At 41.4% G+C, this 11,111-nt stretch overlaps 1 protein-coding gene across 1 annotated transcript in view; it reads right to left on the reverse strand.

Moving 5' to 3' along the window:
• The window catches only part of CKAP5 (cytoskeleton associated protein 5), a 106,340-nt gene extending 97,180 nt beyond the window's left edge, over positions 1 to 9,160 (reverse strand). The window contains exon 1 of the mRNA XM_082659483.1: positions 9,110 to 9,160. The gene's annotated coding sequence lies outside the window, so the exon portion shown is untranslated. The remainder of the gene's footprint in view (positions 1 to 9,109) is intronic.
• Positions 9,161 to 11,111: the final 1,951 nt, after the last annotated feature.

Consider the following 11,111-nt stretch of genomic DNA (forward strand, 5'->3'; position numbering starts at 1 on the left):
TAAGAGAAAGAGATGTTCTAGACAGCCAAGTTTGCCAGGTATCAGAGGTTTACCCCTGAAACACCAATTATTATTATTATTATTATTTTTTGCGATATGCAGGCCTCTCACTGTTGTGGCCTCTCCCGTTGCGGAGCACAGGCTCCGGATGCGCAGGCTCAGCGGCCATGGCTCACGGGCCCAGCCGCTCCACGCCATATGGGATCTTCCCAGACCGGGGCACGAAACTGCATTCCCTGCATCGACAGGCGGGCTCTAAACCACTGCGCCACCAGGGAAGTCCCAACATCAATTATTTTATGTAACTTTTTTCCATGTAAAATAAATCTAAGAAAATACATAAGCCTCCCAGTCTTCTTAAACAAAGTAGACTGATAATTATTTAAACTTTTCAGGATAATCCATTTGAGCAATCAATGTAGCAAAACCCTCAAGATGTACTGCCAAAGAGGTATGAGGGACTCTTGCATCAAAACCAAATGGTTCCAATATGGCTTTTTTGAATTTTAATGTTTTACGTTCTGTAGCTTTCCTTCCTCAAACTTTGTGATCAAACTAACACTTTAGCTTAGAGCAGTGCTGCCTAATTTTAGCTCTTGATTTAAAGACCCAAGCAGGGGGACTTCCCTGGTTGCACAGTGGTTAAGAATCCGCCTGCCAATGCAGGGGACATGGGTTCGAGCCCTGGTCCGGGAAGATCCCACGTGCTGTGGAGCAACTAAGCCCATGCGCCACAACTAATGAGCCTGCGTGCTGCAACTACTGAAGCCCGCGAGCCTAGAGCCTGTGCTCCGCAACAAGAGAAGCCACCGCAATGAGAATTCCACATGCCGCAACCAGAGAAAGCCTGCGCGCCGCAACCAGAGAAAGCCTGCGCACAGCAACGAAGACCCAATGCAGCCAAAAATGAAAGGAAGGAAGGAAGGAAGGAAGGAGGAAGGAAGGAAGGAAGGAAGGAAGGAAGGAAAGAAGGAAGGAAGGAAAGAGAAAGAGAGAAAGAGACAGAGAGAGAGAGGGAAAGAAAGAAAGAAAGAAAGAAAGAGAAAGAAAGAAAACCAAGCAGAGTGAAACTGTGCATAAAGAGGGAGTAGGATCTACTTGAAGGAAGTCAATAAAATTTAGACTGCAGAAAATACTTTTTTGGTTTATTTCCTGGTATTTAACTTGCAGATAAATAAAACACTACTTTTAAGCCTTATGCTTGAAAAAAGAAAAAAGACAACTGCATTAAATGAATGAATTTTATTTCAAGAAATACTTGAGACTACTCAACTTTTTTCTCATCTTTATAGAAAGAATTTAAGTCGCTTTAATTAATAACCTCTAAGGGACTTCCCTGGTGGCACAGTGGTTAAGAATTGCCTGCCAGGGGCTTCCCTGGTGGCGCAGTGGTTGAGAGTCCGCCTGCTGATGCAGGGGAGGTGGGTTCGTGCCCTGGTCCGGGAAGATCCCGCATGCCGCGGAGCGGCTGGGCCCATGAGCCAATGCAGGGGACACGGGTTCAATCCCTGGTCCGGGAAGACCCCCACATGCCACAGAGCAATTAAGCCTGTGTGCCACAACTATTGAGCCTGAGCTCTAGAGCCCGCGAGCCACAACTACTGAGCCCGCGAGCCACAACTACTGAAGCCCGTATGCCTAGAGCCCGTGCTCCACAACAAGAGAAGCCACCGCAGTGAGAAGCCCACACACCGCAACGAAGAGTAGCCCCTGCTTGCTGCAACTAGAGAAAGCCCACACGCAGCAATAAAGATCCAACGCAGCCAAAAATAAATAAATTTATTAAAAATTAAACAAAAAGAGTTATTGGGAGAGAAGTTAGACCTCAGTAAAAAGCATACCACAAAGAGGACATGTGTTTGGGACATAAGTTTCCTCTGAAAGTTGGTGAGACCTGTATGAATTCATGTTTAGCTTAATGTAAATACAGATGGAAAAAAAAAAAAAATACAGATGGAAATATATAAAACAACTGTATGTATATGCATATAAATGACTTAGTATACATACATACCTACCTCTGTTTCCTGAGAGGGTCTACGAACAATGACACCCTAGCAATAAGCACACCTAATATCCAGATCTCGGCTTCTAAATACCACTGTCCCATAATAGGAACCACAGCTGATTCTAGGGCTGGGACAGGGAAAATATAAGATGGGTCTGGAGCATCTTGTTGTACAGAAAGGAAATGCTCAAAAAGAAAAAAAGGATAGGAGCATGTCAAAGGAACACAGGAGGAGCCAACCTGAAAGCTGCAACAATTTGAGCAAAAATAAATAACAAAGAATCAGTTTTTAAAACAGATATTCATACTGATATAGATAAATGGTTAAACAGAAAAATAAATGGGAGAGAACAGACAAATCTTCATTACAAATTTCCAAATAATCTATGTAGATACTCTTCCTTTCAGGAAGTAGAATTTAAGCCCCCCACCCACTTTGAGGATGGGCTAGACTCAGTCACTCACCTCCAAAGAACAGGCATAGGGACTTCCCTGGTGGTCCAGCGGTTAAGACTCTGTGCTTCCACTGAAGGGGGCACAGGTTTGATTCCTGGTTGGGGAACTAAGATCCTGCATGCTGCATGGTGTGACCAAAAATAAATAAGTAAACAACAACAACAAAACTTAAAAAAAAAAGAATAAGTATAGAAAGGGAAAAGTACTACTACTTAACCTGGCAAACACTGCCATAACCAAGTGTTCAAGGTTAACATCATCAATGATGTCATGTGGATATCGCATATTTCCTGATAGGAAATGATAGTATTCTGTAACATTCTTTCCAAAAACACATAACCCTTGTCTAATAATGAAAAAAAATCAGACACACCCTAAGGAAGAACATTCCAGAAAATAACTGACTAGTACTCAAAATTGTCAAGACCATGAAGACAAGGAAAGACTGAGAAACTGTCAAAGACCAGAGGAGACTCAGAGGGATGACAAGTAAAGGCAACAGGTTACCCTGGACTGGATCCTGAAACAGAAAGGTGATATAAATAGAAAACTACAGCTATCCCAACAAAATCTGGAGTTCAGTTAAAACTAATGCATCAATGTTGGTTTCTTCATTTTGACAAATGTATCATGTAAGATGTTAACAACAGAGGACACTGGGTGAGAGGTATATAGAATTCTGTATCTTTGCAACTTTTCTGTAAATTGAAAATTATTACAAAATAAAAAGGTTATTTTTTGTTTCCTCTCAAAAAAAAAACAAACCCCTATTATTTATCTTCAAAAAAGTCATGCCTTGAAAAACAAAATTTAAAAAAAGTGGGAGGGCTTCCCTGGTGGCACAGTGGTTAAGAATCTGCCTGCCAATGCAGGGGACACGGGTTCGAGCCCTGGTCTGGGAAGATCTCACATGCCACAGAGCAACTAAGCCCGTGCACCACAACTACTGAGCCAGCACTCTAGAGCCCATGAGCCACAACTACTGAGCCCGCATGCCACAACTACTAAAGCCCGCGTGCCTAGAGCCTGTGCTACGCGACAAGAGAATCCACGGCGATGAGAAGCCTGCGCACTGCAACGAAGAGGAGCCCCCGCTCGCCGCCACTAGAGAAAGCCCGCGTGTAGCAATGAAGACCCAACACAGCCAAAAATAAATAATAAATAAATTCTTAAAAAAAAAAACAACCCTAAGTCTCAGAAGCTTTCTAAATAACCTAGCTGAAAAAAAGTCAGATTTCTGAAAAAGATTCAGGAAATCTCTCTTAAAAAAAACGAAAAGTGGGATACCTCACACCTACTAGAATGGCTAAAATCCAAAAAAAACTGATGAAACTAAATGCTGACAAGATGTGAAGCAAAAAGAACCCTCATTCACTGCTGGTGGAAATACAAAATGGTACAGCCACTTTTGAAGAGAGTTCGGCAGTTCCTTACAAAGCTGAACATTGTCTCACAACGTGATCCAGCAATCACACTTGTAGGTATTTACCCAGTAGAACTAAAAATTTATGTCCACACACACAAAAATGTTTATAGCAGCTTTGTTCGTAATTGTCAAAAACTAGAAATGACCTACATATCCTTCAATTAGGTGAATGGATAAACAAACTGTGGTACATCCATACAATGAAATCTTATTCAGCAATAAAAAAGAAATGAGCTATCAAGCCAAGAAAAGACATGGAAGAACCTTACATAGATACTCCTAAGTGAAAGAAGCCAGTCTGAAAAGGGTACATAGTGTATGATCCAATTATATTACATTCTGGAAGAGGAAAAAACTATAGAGACAGTAAAAAGATCAGTGGTTGCAAGGGGGTGGGCAAGGGAGAAAAGAATGAATAGGTGAATTACAGGAGATTTTTAGGGCAGTGAAACTATTCTTTACGATACTGTAATGGTGGATAAATAACATTATGAATGTCAAAACCTACAGAAGTTTACAACATAAAGAGTAAACTTTAATGCATGCTAATTTAAAAAAGTCATTTAGGAGACTGGGGATCCCATAAAAGAGTGCAGACTTGTGACAAGAGAATCTAACTATCTTACAAATGTGTGAAACCACCTCACTGAAGTGGGTGGGGAAAAAGAACTGACCTAGGTAACTTCAGAAATGAATGGAGTCTGAAAACTAAAGGCAAAAGGAACTGCATATAAGCACTGTACTTCTAGTTAATAAAGTTTCCTATGGGAGTGTGAATTAACGATTCAGATATTGCTATACATGCATACTGGAACTGAACAATTAAGTAAATGGATGATGGAAGCCAAGTTTCTCACTGTTGAAGTGGAAATTCAGATCAACAAGGGGGAGGAGGCTAGAATGATCTGTATGGTAATGGATTAGACTTGGAGATATCAGTAAGAACTCATATTTAACTTAACATAGATACAGATGGTGACATATAGAAATATCTATAGATATGTCTATATACACCAGTTAGCACATACATCTATATTTCTTTGTTCTGTTAGCTGAGAGGGCCCCCCAAAAATGACACCCCAGTAGCAATGAGAACACTTACTGCCCAGATCTTGGTTTTTATTACCATTCTCCAGTAAAAGGTGCCAGGGCTTCTTGGAGAAATGGCTAATTCTAGAACTGTGACACAAAATATACAAGATGAGCCTAGAGCACCTTATAGTGCCAGAAAGTAGGGAAGTGCTCAAATATAACTAAATAAAAACAGCACGCGCGCGCGCACACACACACACACACGCACACAGATGTGGGAATGTTAAAGGGGCACAGGAGTCAACAGAAAGAACTCTCAATGGATAAAGGTGTAACAATTTCAGCAACAAAATAAAGTAGTACTGGACTATAACTCAAAGTATAATATATCCTTCAGTTCATACTGATATAAATGTTTGACTAATTAAATTAATAAATGGGGAGAGAGAGACAAATGTCCCATGCAAAAGAAATTCAAATAAATTATGTAGATATTCCACCCCAAGTACAGGGAGCACAACTCCTCTCTCCATAAGTGAGCTGTACATAATTACTTCCTTCCAAAGAGCACAGTATGAAAAGAGTAAAGAAACCTGACAAACACTACTTCAGCCATATGATCAAATCAATATCAGCAGTCACAAATCATGTTGATGTGATGAATATGGCATTCTCTCTGTGATCTTCCACCCGAAAACTCATAACCCCAGTCTAATCATGAGAAAAACATCAGATAAATTCCAATACAGGAACATTCCACTATACCTGACCAGTACCCCTAAAAACTTCTACAGATTTGAAAGTTTTTAAAAATAGGGGGAAAAAAAGTGGGAGGAGGAAGCCAGATCTGCCTTCTCTGCCAGTCAACACAAACAAAAAGCTATCGTTTTTCCATGATTCTTAGTTGAAGACTTTCCAAATTAATCTGCTAAGATATTGCTCACATCCAAAGACACTGTAACACAGCCAACTGGTTAGTTATATATTGTCTTTATCACTTCATTACATGGAGAAAACTATGCCAGTTTTGGCCAACTTTGTTCAGCAAATATTTTCTGACCACCTTATTTGACCCAAGCACTGCTTGAGTCATTGAGGTAACCTCACAGATGAAAAAAAAAACCCCAAAAACCTATGCTCCCCTGCTCTGCTTTCATTTCTGTGAGGAAATCAGACAATATACAAGCAAACAATAAATGGCCCATCATATAGCAATAAACGCTATGAAGTTTAAAAAAAAAAAAAAAAAGAAAGTGAGGTAAACATGACCAAGAGGGCTACTCTAATTGGAGCTTAGAAAACGCCTCTTTAAGGAGATGACCTTTGAGTTGCAAACTGAGTGAAGCCTATATACAAAGACAGGCTTGAGGTAGGGGTAGAGCAGGTGGGAAGTCCCAGGCAGAGAGAACAAACACAAAGGCCAAAACGAAATTAAGTTTAGGACTTCCCTGGTGGTGCAGTGGTTGGGAGTCTGCCTGCCAATGCACAGTACACAGCTTCGAGCCCTACTCCGGGAAGATCCCACATGCTACGGAGCAACTAAGCCTGTGCACCACAACTACTGAGCCTGCAAGCCACAACTACTGAGCCCACGTGCCACAACTACTGAAGCCTGCATGCCTAGAGCCGGTACTCCACAACGAGAGAAGCCACCGCCATGAGAAGCCCGCACACCGCAACGAAGAGTAGCCCCCCGTTCACCACAAATAGAGAAAGCCCACGCGCAGCAACGAAGACCTAACACAGCCAAAAATAAATAAAATTAATTAATTTAAAAAAAGAATAAGTTTAATGTGTTTGAGATAAACAAGCAGTCAAGGCAACTGCCCTGACAGAAAAAAGCTAAGTAACATATTCTGAACTCTACAGGTAATATGCATTTAAAATTAATTAAAATTAAAAAAAAATCTCAAACCTCTCCAACATTGATCACCAGGAATCCATCAATCATAATGAGATCCAGATCTCAATTTTATGCCCCCACTTAGTCCCCCTCCCACTGTCACAGCTGTCCATCTCCCATATGGTAAATACTGTATTTTGAACTGCTCCACCTTCCCTCTAAAACCCACCATGCCTATGGTTCATATTTCATTATGTCTGTGACAGAAGTTTAAAAAAGGAGGGGGTGAGGGGAGATTCTACCCAGAAAATGATCCTGAATTCTCCCTAACAGATCTCATTACTTCACATAAAACAACCAGAGGTTACGAGCAAAGGCCCTGAAGACACACTAATTTGGGTTCAAACTGAGGTTCTATCAGTTGTATGATTTTGAGCAAGCTGCGTAACCTTTCTAAGACTCAGTTTCCTCATCTGTAAAAAGTTGTGAGAATAAAAGAAGATAAAACGTGGCACCTAGTGAATATTCAATAAATGTTAACTAATGCTGGTAAAAGTATTTGAGCATTTATTTTGTTCAAGGACTAGAGCTAGCCAGAGGGATTATATAGAAACTACAATTTGCTACAGCAAATTGTTTGAGAGATAAAACTGTCAAACTCCCTTAGGTCAGGGGCTTTGTCTTTTTCTGGTTCACTAGTGTATTCCCAGAATCTAGAACAATGTTTAACACACGGTAGGCATCAATCTCAATATTTGTTGAATGAATGAATGAGACTCTATTAAGTCAAAGGAGCATAAAAGAGTATGGCTTTGCTCCAATATGAAGAAAAGTTTTCGTTCCTCATCAAGATTTTTAACAATAACCTAAGACACTGTTAAATGTTTATTATTTTTAATTGCCTCCCCAAAACCTAGGACAGTGTTCAAAATACTAATGTACTCAAATTTATTGCAGTTAAAACTCTGCTGCTAAAATTAAGCTGTCTGTTAAAATTTTTAAAGTAACACGTTATATAGTATATTGTTAAGGAGTATCTTTGCTTGCCATTGCCTGAGTGAACAAACTTTAAAAACTTGTGTAAAATTTTTTTCTCATGAGTTTACCAACTAGGTTTAATTTATGCTGGCAAAATATATTGATTTCACCTTTCTCTGTATCATTTTATAAAAACAACATTACATTTTATCCAGTCACTTAAGTCCAAATCTTTTATGATTTCTTAAAAGTTTCAAAAGATTGTTAGCTTAATTTATCAGCTCTTTAGGTCAAAGAAGGACTTTTCAGGGTGATAAAAATGGAGATAGGAGGAGTTCACCTCTCTCAAAATGAGTTTTCAATTACTATAATTATGCATAAAATAAGACAGGGAGCATTTCTGGGCCACGATTTGAAGCCTTGATTCCCCTAAGAATTAAACTGGAGCCATGCATAAATTTGGGGCAAGTTCTGCAAAAACCTCTTCATCCTCTATTGATGCTGAATGAAAAACTCATTGTTAAGATTCATCAACACGAATATATTTTCTAACACACAGCAGCCACTCTGGCAACACGACTTTCACCGTTTTCTCTCCCAGAAACAAAACGCATGCATTTAAATCCAGCCCGACAATTACCACCATTGCAGGGTAGCTATCTCAACCGCCGGAGTGGTAAGAGCTAAAAAGCAAGAATCTAGTTTACCAAGCCCTCACCCTAAAGTAGCAAGGCCTGCTTCACCTACAGTGCTGGCTATTGTATTGGTCCCCCAAATCTTCAGAGCTGGAAAGATACCTTAACTCTACTGACACCTTCTGAGAGAGAAAACCAGGCGGAAGGGCGGAGCGGTATGATCCGAATCGTTTAAATCGCAGCAAGCCGGTGGGGAGCCAGGTGCGCGGGCAGGCCCCGGTACCACTGTCCTTGTCACGCTCTGAGGCGACCAGGCCCTTCACGACCACCACAGCCCTCGGAGGCTCTTACTCATTCATTCATTTGACAATTACGCGAGGGGCGCCGTAGCCGGGCCGGCTCGCAGGCCCCCGCCCCAGTACCCAAACACCCTGAGCCGCCAGGCACGGCCCTGCGCCGCACGCGTCCCCAGGACGCTACCGCCCGAACCCCGTCGCGGCACGCTCTGGTCACCCAGATCCCAGCCCCGGCCTCCGCCTCACACAAGCGCCCACGCCCCTCGCCCTCCCAGCCGCGAGTCCCACGGCCTCCGCCCCGCTTCGCCGCCTCAGACCCGCCGGGTTCGTGGGGCGAGGGAGGCGCGCGTCCGCGGAGGCTCCCCGCCCGGGGTTCAGGGCCGCTACGCGCGTGCGACTCGTGAACTCAAGGGCCTAGGCGGGTGGGCCACTCACCTCCGCTGGGTCAGAACCGAGGGTCTGCTCTAAGCCGTTTGAAACCGCTTGGGCCGCCGCACACCCCGCAGTGTCCTCGTTGTTTATTGGTCCTCGGCGGACCGCCCATCGCCCTTCTTATTGGTCCATTTGAAAGAACTATGGGCACGCGCCGCCCTCAGCCTTAAAGGGGCCACGCGCAGCCGTGTTTCCCTTGGAACCCGGCGCTGCTTGGTCCGGTGGGGAGAGGGTCGCCGGAGCGAAAGATGCAGAAAACCCCGAAAAGAAGCGCGAAAGGTCTGTGGAGAGTTGGGCATCTCCGGCTGTCAGCAGGTTTGCTTTATTTAATTACAGATATTTAAACTACTGTCAACACTTGGCAATTTTTTATGAGTCATTTCATTCACCAAATATTGATTGCGCAGCTAAGTGCGTGAGGAAAACCAGAGAGGCTGCTGGATTATAGTGGAAGGAGGATGAATGGAGCCGGGACGCTGGATTCTGGTCTTAGACCTGCTCTGAGTAAAGCACTCTTCTTAGTAAATAATCTGGAGCTTAGTTTCCTCATCTGTAAGACGGGATAATGATGTTTCCCTTATAAACTTAGTGTGAGGATTTAATATAACTAATTGAATTTCTAGGAATGGGCTTTGAACAGTAATGCATTCTTCAAAGGCTTGATAAATCTTGTTGTTTATAAAAATGAGGGGCTTGGTTAATTTGGTCCGAAAATTCTTGTTTAGCTCTACATCCAATGTTTCTATGAAACATTGGTCCTAATTTCCAAGGAATCTGCAAACTACAGTGGTCAGAAGAATAAAACATATAGACTAGTCACTAAAATTCAAAGCAATATGAGAACAATATAAAAGAAAAGCTGTAGATGTTTAACTGAAGGGAGAAATTAGATGGAGGAGGATCTGAGAAGGGGATTTTTTTTTTTTTAGGGGGATGGATTTTTAATCTGGGATTTAAATCATATGTAGCCAAGAGACTAAGAAATGGAGAGGGGATGGGTGAAAGTAATAAAACAATTTTTTTTTAATCCATCAAACTGGCAAAGATGAAACAGTTTAACAACTTTTGGTTAGCCAAGAGTTAGAGAAATACACACCCAAACTCACTTCTTGGTAAAAGTATAATTGATACAAACTTTTAGGAGGCCAATTTAGCAGTTATTAAAATGTAAAATGTACATAATCTCTGGCCAAGTAATGCTACTGATGGGAATTTGTCATACAGACCTATGCATGTATGGAAAGAAAAATGTACAAAGACATTCACTGCAGCACTGATTTAGAAAACAAACAAACAACAACAACAACAAACCCTGAAATTTATATGTTCATCTATAGGGAACTTATTATATAAATTATGGTATAATCCATTCAATAGAACACTGTGCAACTGTTAAAAAGAATGTGGTTAATCTATACATGCTGGTTAGAAAAAGGCACCAACTTTCACTGAAAAGAAGGCAAATTGCAGAAAAGCATACATATATGGAATGATTTTATTATATATGGTTATAAATGTATGTATATTTGTGTGCATGCCTGAAAATGGTTAGAACATTACTGGAATTTCAAAAAACTTAATAGGGATGGGACTTGCCAGGGAGGGAAATGAATTTTTTACCACTGACATATTAAAACAAATTTTTTTTAATAGAAGGAGCAGGGAGAATGTCTAGTATTTGGAAAAGTACAGGCAAAGGCACAGAGACAAGAAAGTACATGGTATGTTGGGAGTTGAACATGTGGGTTGATTTTAGAACAGGGTTCATGTTAGGAAGTAGTGGGACACAGATTAACAGAGAAAGTTAGGAACCATTTTTGGAGGGTCTTGAATACTAGGGTAAGGAATTTGTACTTTATTAAAGTAGGCAGTGGGGAGCTATTGAAGGTTTCTGAGCAAGGGAGTGACAAAATCAGGATTGCACTTTAGGAAAACTAGCTTGATTGTCTAATTCTAAAATGGGTTAGAGTTGAGAGCAAAGTTAGGAGTGTGATATGAGCGGTGG

The sequence above is a fragment of the Grampus griseus genome (assembly GCF_964374135.1).
Source record: "Grampus griseus genome assembly, chromosome: 8".
NCBI lineage: Eukaryota > Metazoa > Chordata > Mammalia > Artiodactyla > Delphinidae > Grampus > Grampus griseus.